Genomic DNA, 8,543 nt, shown 5'->3' with positions numbered 1-8,543 from the left:
GTATGCTAAGAAAACATCTAGCCACACCCTAAGACTGAATAATTTAAAGGATTTCCCCAGAATCCATCACTGAACCTTAGCTACAATTTATTTTGAGCCTGTGTTACTGGGGTTAGGGTGTTGGCTCTTGAAGATCCAGGTTGAGATTTTAATTCAGCCACTTGCCTCGCCAGCAGTTACATCCTAAGCTGAGCGACTCCTTTCTTAGCCCTTTGAATTCCTCGTGAGCGACCCTGGGTCAGTCATGCTCTTGAAACCAATTCTGTTTCCCAGAGTTAGTCAGTTTTTATTTTACAGTCATTTGACCAAAAAATAGAATACATCTAAACAGAAGTAACATAAATGTGTAATAAAAACAGTATCAGTCAGTCAAAGAGACCACAAAATAAAATATATCAATAAAATCCCATATCTAAAGAAACAAGTAAGCTAACTTCTAAAATGTTTATAAAATTTTATCTATTTGTGAATTACATCATTTCGGGCCTTACATATAGCAACACAATATTTGGCCACACATCTCTAAGTTTGTGGGTTACTATATTCCAGTAGTCATTGGATACAAATTTTTGTCAGATAGCCCTATATTATTTCTTAAAATTTCTTGAATAGTCTTAGATCTTAACTCAAAATGGAGAGGGCAGTATAAGACGTGTTCGCGGGTCTCAGTTTCTTCACCATTGCACGGGCAGACTCTCTCAGAAAGAGGAATTTTTTAATATTTGCCTTCTAGGATTGCCTGTATTGGAAACATGAGGAAGATAATTGTATTACGAGGAGTTCAGGTTGACATGTCTCATTTCCCCATATTCCCTCTGTAAAGAATGCTGATCTATTAAGCATAGTTTGTTTTCTTTCCTCCTTATGAGACAGGAGCACTGTGTACCAGGTGTAATCTTAGGTTGGTTAGGCTTCTAAGTTGTTTACCATTACATTAGCTCAAGATTTAGGTGATCAGGAATGAAGGGTTGTGAGCCAGGTGCACTGAATCAACCTAGTAAGGTATCTGGCCTGAGTGATAAAAACCCAAGGTTGAAAACCTGAAAGTGAGAGCTTCAACACAGATCAGGATCCAGATGCTGTGTAAACTGACTGACGACCCGGGGTCTCTCTCACTGCTGTACTCGAAGCTCCTAGCAGCTGAAGTGGAGAAAAGCTCTTGTAAGGTATAAATATTATTTTGTGTGCCTGCTGAATGCTTTGTTTTGTGAATAAAGGATTGCTTTTCCTTCACCTACCGGTGTATTTATTGCCCCCAAATTCAAAAGAACCCCTGCCTTGGCAGAACACTGCCGATGGCAAAGCTCCACATCGGGTTAACATGAAAGCCCTTCTAAATTTGTTCACCTCCAGTGTCATCAGATATGGGGCTGCCGTCCCAGAGTTATTATGAGGACAAAGCAGATGAAACGAGAACCAAGCACACAGCCCTGGGACAAATTATTTCTTCCCTTGTGTTCGCTTTGCTGGATGGTGTTAAATTTGGACCAGGAAGCTGTAAAAGTACCGAATGTGGCAAGAAGGGGATGTGGTTTTGCTTTTATTTTGGAGGGGATTTTAGTAGCGGTTACTGTGCTTACACTTCTTTCCCATGAAAGGTAAAAATTTAAAAGTGGGACGCAAAAAATGAAATAGAGTTGCTACCTGGGTAAGGAAAAAAAATATTGATGCCAGTACTGATTTCCATGGAAATGGATTTAAATATTCATTATTAGGGTGGGAATACCAGCAATCCTGTCTCTTTACCAGAAATTTGATCTGCAAAAAAATCAGCACGTGAAGCATTCCGTGGCTTAGATGTCAATACAAATAGTTGCACATTGCTTCACATCACTCTGCTCTAAGGGGGACAGGTACTGACCAGGGCCAGTGTGGAAGATGGCAACTCTAGATGGGGCTTATTCAAGTGGGTCACACCCTCTTTGTTAAAGTCATGTGTCTGATTTTTTTTTAATTAGCCCAAGTTGTACTTTAGTGCAGACATTCATGATGTGTAGATTCACAATGTGATCCTTGGTTCTGGAACCCACTCCTAGCAACACAAAATTTACCAGAGTTGGGAGAATCAGAGGCCTACCTCTCTCAGATAGGAATGCTATCAAATGTTGATCCCCGTTGGTTCATCTTGAAACTCTCCTTTTTACTTTTGCCTCTTCTTTGTGTAAATTGAACCTATGGTTTTTTTTTAAATTATTCATTCAATTTCATGTTTTGTGCCGAATTTCGGCTTCACAAAAGGAATGTATTTTTCAGTGTTTGTTGCAGGTTGATGGTGTGGAAACGGCCTCAAGAAAATCAATGAAGCAAAAAATACCAGCAAGGTAAAGGGTGGAGTGGAAAGGCCCACACCAACATACAAAAAAAGGAGGGAAAGGAGGCATCTTCATATTCCCCTATTTGCAAAGCTTGGATGCCAGAAAAACCTGTATGTGTTGGATGGCTTAACCCAACTGCTTTCAATTCAAAACTTTGTTTTTCTTTTAGCTTGTTGGTTCCAAACATGGAACAGGAGTTAGATGCATGGATATGCACATGGCTCTCTCAAGATAGGCAAGTCAAACATGGAACATGGAACATAGAAGGAGGAGGAGGAGTAGGAGTTGGTTTTTATATGCCAACTTTCTCTACTACTTAAGAAAGACTCAAACTGGCTTACAACCACCTTCCCTTCCCCCCACACAACAGACACCCTGTAAGGTAGAGGGGCTCTAAGAGAGCTGTGACTAGCCCAAAGTCACCCAGCTGGCTTCATGTGTAGGAGTGGGGAAAGCAACCCGGTTCACCAGATTAGCTGCTCACATGGAGGAGTGGGAAATCAAAACCAGTTATCCAGATTAGAGTCCACTGCTCCAAACTATCACTCTTAACCACTATACCATGCTGGTTATATGCACAGACATGCACATGGCTCTCAAGATAGGCAAGCTCTCTTCTGCTAATAATTTTGAGTGACCACTTTCTGGTTTCCTTTTGTGCCTGTTCCAGCTGTCTGTTTTTTCTTTTCTGATTGGCCTACTCATGAGACTCTTATCCAGTGTTCCCCCAATTTGATGCGGTACTTTCACAAGGCCATGTAGTTCATCTCTGTGTGCTTGTGATGCCATACTCTTCCCCATTAATATGCTCTAACCTCTCACTGACGTACTGACTCACTGAAAATGTTGCTTGCATGCTGTCTCTGCTCCAGAAGAGGGCTCCTTCCTCCTACTAAGAAGAGAAGCTTCCAATAGCTATCATTGCTTCAACTGAGAAAAGTTAGGTGGCAAACACCTCTCCAAAAGCTTTGATTTTATCTACTGTTCCTCTGTTCTTTCACCACAGCAAGCCTCAGTTCCCAATAGAGCAGTACATCGGCCAATCTGCCTGGTTTGGAAAATGTGGATAGGAAGGAGGCTATTTGTCACCTCGATCTGCCATTAAGACTCCAGCTAGCAACCACCAAAGGTCACTAAGTGCTAGCCCTACAAGGACTAATGGACCTCAGATACAACAGGCTCTTTTAATGCATCAGTCTTTGGCTTCTTCGAGATCTTCCCAGTTGCTTGAACTTCTGCAGACACCGCAGTCAGCTTTCAGCTGTCCTGCTCCTGAGCCAGAGACAGGCCCAGGAGAGGTTCATCTGCTTTAGAAGTTGCAAGTCCCAGAAGCCAATCTTGGGTGTGAATGAGGAACATCTGGGCATCAGGAAATGAATGGAGGGAACTTGGCCCACTCCCACTACTAGGCCATGCATTGCCTTGCAGTTAAATTAGCTATTTTTTTTGCCGTCAAGTCACAGCTGACTTATGGCGAACCCATAGGGACTTCAAGGCAAGAGACATTCGGAGGTGGTTTGCCATTGTCTGCCTCACAACTCTGGTATTCCTTGGAGATCTCCCATCCAAATACTTGCCAGGGTCGAGGCTGAGAGTGTGTGACTGGCCCAAGGTTACCCAGCAAGTTTCCATGGCAGAGTGGGGATTTGAACCTGGGTTTCCCAGATCCTAGGCTGGCACCTTAACCACTACACCACACTCAATGGGCTTAAGATGGGTATAACTCTGTTTAGATTGTACTGTGAGAGTCAAAAGTCACTGCAATTCCAGCTCTACCACTTATCTTCAAAACGGAACACCTAGATATGGGCCCTCTGATCAGGAATTTTTTTTTTAAAAAAATTCACAAACCATTTCTTCCTACTTAACTTGGCTTTGGAAAGAACAAAACAAAACAAGCAAACATATAACAGAAGCCCCAAATCCAGGGGAAACTAATGACAGTCTTCACATTTCTAGGTCTCTAATAAACCATCCCCTGCACCTGAACAACACTAGCTTCATCAGGACAAGGTGGTTTTCTAGAGAAGAATGATGAGTTCTGTGGTTGCTCATTGATCCAGAATTGTTTGATAGGTAGAGGTGTTGTGGCCCTGACCTGGATGGCCCAGGCTAGCCTGATCCCGCAGATCTCAGAAGCTAAGCAGGGTAAGCCCTGGTTAGTATTTGGATGGGAGACCACCAAGGAATACTAGGGTTGCTGTGCAGAGGAAGGCACTGGCAAACCACTTCTGTTAGTCTCTTGCCATGAAAACCCCAAAAGGGGTCGCCATAAGTTGGCTGCAACTTGACTGAACTTAACACACAGAGAGAGGTGTTGTGAGCCTTTTCATTGCATGTAACTGTTGCTTCATGCTTTCATTTATTCCATTTATACACCATTGACCCACAAGGTTGAAAAATACATATGTTCTATGGAACTGAAATTTGGCTTAGAATATAAGACAGCACAAAAAGGATATGTCCCAAGTGCCATTCACACCAGGAAAAGGAAAAAAAATCAAAATGGGCATGTCATGATGAACCAGCAGAGATCGGAAAGATGATGAGATACATATTTGTTATACTCTCATTCTCCCATTTGTAACATTTGCACTGCTAAGACTGGATTCCGGAAACAAGGTTTCCATCTTGAATACCCAATATTGTGAGTCCAATCCTCTGCTGCCAACAGGAACAGCTCCCTGCCCTCCTCTAAGTAATGGCCTTTCAAATGCTTAAAGATAATGTGTTATCTGCTATCAAGTAGATCTGTGAATTACGTAAGAGACTTGGCAACTTTTCTCTTTATAGTGTCAAGAAGAAATTAATTTTATCCTCCCCCCTTTTAAAGTGTGAAATGGCAGATGAATAGCTAATGACTGTTAAATCTAGGGAAAGGAAATGTTTGAGGAGAGCAGTCATGTCCCCTCTTAACCTACTTTTTTCCAGAGTAAACATTTCCAAGTCCCTCAGTCTTTCCTCATAAGCTTGGTCTCCGGGCCCCAGATCATCCTCATCACTCTTTTCTGCACCCACATCATTCTGTCCTCATCCTTTTTGAAGTGAGGCCTCCAGAACTCCACACAATACTCCAGCTGTGGCCTGACCACTGTGGTGTACAGCGGGACAATGACATCTTATTTTTTTTTTTATGTATTTATTTATTTATTCGGACTTCTAATCCGCACTCAATCCCCGGCCAAGGCCAGGTTAAGGGTGGGTAACAACAATAAATCACAATGAAGTAATAAAAACCACAGCATTTAACCATTAAAACTCTTAAAACATACAATAATTTAACCATTAAACTCTTAAATGTACAGTAATATTACATTACAATAGATCAGCGGTTCTCAACCTGTGGGTCGCGACCCCTTTGGGGGTCGAAAAACCCTTTCACAGGGGTCGCCTAAGACCATCGGAAAACTCCCTCAGACCCCGTGCAGGGCTCTTCCCCCTCCCACCCCCCCTTCTCAGGCTCCCCAGATGAGGAAAGGGAGGAAGCCGCCTCAGTCAGCAACTCGCTCTCTGACGCTTTCCCCCTCCCGCCCCACCAGGCCCGAAACTCACCTCGCCATTGGCCACGCCGTGTCACGTGAGGCCAACGTTCCTCCCCCCCTTCCCTCCCTTGTCCCCTTTCGTTGGCGGGAGCCGCGGTGGCTTCTTCCTCACGCAGCGTGGGGGAAGGAAGGCTGCTCTGTACTGGGGACGCCGGGGATGAGTTTCGCCCCCTGAGGCGGCTCAGATGGGCAAATTGGAGCCCTCCAGCATTTCCTCCCCCTCCCCAGGGTCTCTTGTCTGAGGGGGAGCCGTTGCGGGCTCCATGAGAGAGGCTTAGGTCGGGCTCAGCTTTTGTGCTTGGTTTCTGCCTTCTCTTCCCTGCCGCGGTTTCTGCATTGAAAACTGCCTTTGGGGGTGGGGGGCGATGGCAGCATTCACAAAAGGGGACATTGCAACCTCTCAGGACATTCTGTTCAAAGTCTCGGTACTTCAGGAAGGAAGAGCAAAACGTGGCTCAGTGGTAGAGCATCTGCTTGGCATGCAGAAGGTCCCAGGTTCAATCCCCGGCATCTTCAGTTAAAGCAGTGGTTCCCAAACCTTTTGCATCATGGAGCACTTTTCAGGAGATAAATTAGTCATTAATTTTCACCTAGCAATGACAGTAGCATTTTTCTTTCCGGTCTCTTCCCGGAGCACTAGGAGATGTTTCGCGGAGCACCAAGTGCTCCATGGAGCACAGTTAGGAAACAGCTGAGTTAAAGGATCAGAATTTCGGTGATGTGAAAGGCCTTGACCTAAGACCCTGGAGAGCCGCTTCCAGTCTGAGTGGACAATACTGAGGATCTGATTCAGTAGAATCTGAAGAAGTGAGCTGTGGCTCACAAAAGCTCATACCCTGCCAGAAAATATTTTTATTAGTTTTTAAGGTGCTACTGGACTCTTGCTCTTTTCTACTGATTCAGTAGAAGGCAGCTTTGTGCGTTTGCAAAACTTCCAAGGAGATAGATCGGGATGGGTCTTAGTCTGTCTGTAGCAGTAGAAAAGAGCAAGAATCTAACACCTTAAAGACTAACAACATTTCTGGCAGGGTATATGGGCTTTCGTGAGTCACAGCTCACCTTCTTCACGGCTCACTCCTTCCAAGGGCAGGGAGATTTTGATTGTGAACGAATTGGGGTTGGGTGTTTCTTTCCTACTGGTGTATTTTGTTTTTATTTACTGTATTGGCTTCTCCAATGTTCCCAGGCGGAGCATATGGTTCCCCTGAATTGCTGAATGTTCATGAGCACAATTATCTGCCTTACGCAAACCTAACGTAACATCTAAAATGTCTGCCTATGTGATGAAAATACATCCTGCATATCAGATATTTACATTACGATTCATAACAGTAGCAAAATTACAGGTATGAAGTAGCAACGAAAATAATTTTATGGTTGGGGGTCACCACAACATGAGGAACTGTACTAAAGGGTCGCAGCATTAGGAAGGTTGAGAACCACTGCAATAGATGGTGCACAATCAACTCATAGTAGCCTCTGAAAGCAATTTGTATGTTATACCTTTGTTGATATACCCCAAAACTTCATTAGCCTTTTTTTTGCTGCTGCATCACACTGACTGCTCATATTCAGCTTACAGTCCACCCATACCCCTAGATCTTGTTCACACACAGTGTTACCCAGAAGTGTATCCCCCATTGTAAGCCCTTGGCCCAATCTGAACCAAAAACCACATCAGAGACAGTCAGGTCCAAAGAAGTTGGTTTTTACTGGTCAAATAGGTTAACAGAGCATAAAGAAAAGGTGACAGCAATGGAGCTTGCTGGCTTGCACTTGGTAATATAAAAGCATGAAAAAACGCAAGAGATTACAAAACACAAACAGCGCTGTGGTTCTCACAGCTTCAAAAGAGTTTAGGTATGCATAACAGTCCTTGAGAGCTGGTCGGTGGAAAACCGAAACCAACTGAGACACAGGCCTGACACCCATCTAGTATTAACTAGATTTTTACATATCTAGTTAAAGGTTTGTGAAAGGCAACGGGAAAGACATCTGCTTGAGATGGTGGAGACCCACTGCCGGTCAGAACAGACAATATTGACCTTCATAGTCCAGCAACCTCAATCAGTCTAAGGTGGCTTCATGTGCCCAAATCAAGAAAGAATACATACATAGCTGTAATCATTGGGGTTGATCTTCAAGTACAAGCCATACCTACAGTTACTAACTTAAAATAAATAAATAAAACAAATCAAATAAAAACAAGGGTCTAGAGGATCCCGGATCCATGCCTATTATATTACAGGCAGGATAATGCTGCTGCAGTCTTGTTTATGGGCTTCCTAGGGGCACCTGATAGGCCGCTGTGCAAACAGACTGCTGGACTTGATGGGCTGATCCAGCATGGCCTTTCTCATGATCTAGCACAAATTACTAAATACATAGACATCAAAATATCCAAGCCCAACTAACTGCTCGTTCTGGACAGAAAAACATTCAGTTTTTCAAACTCTTCAGACTTTTGGCCATGTAACAGAAAGGTTAGCTTACACAGTCGAATACACTCCGTCAGCTTCTCTGACCACTCCTCCTTTCAGATTATAGTTTTCTTCCAATTTTGGGCAAGCTATAACCTTGCTGATGTCACAAAATGAATCACAAATCATGGACTTCTTTCAGAAGGAAATCTTCACAATTCAACAAGAAAACCTTAGGGAATAATGGTAAGTCTTTCCTTGTACCT

This window comes from Euleptes europaea, chromosome 3, assembly GCF_029931775.1.
Source record: "Euleptes europaea isolate rEulEur1 chromosome 3, rEulEur1.hap1, whole genome shotgun sequence".
Taxonomy (NCBI): domain Eukaryota; kingdom Metazoa; phylum Chordata; class Lepidosauria; order Squamata; family Sphaerodactylidae; genus Euleptes; species Euleptes europaea.
Note: the sequence above shows the minus strand (reverse complement) of the source record.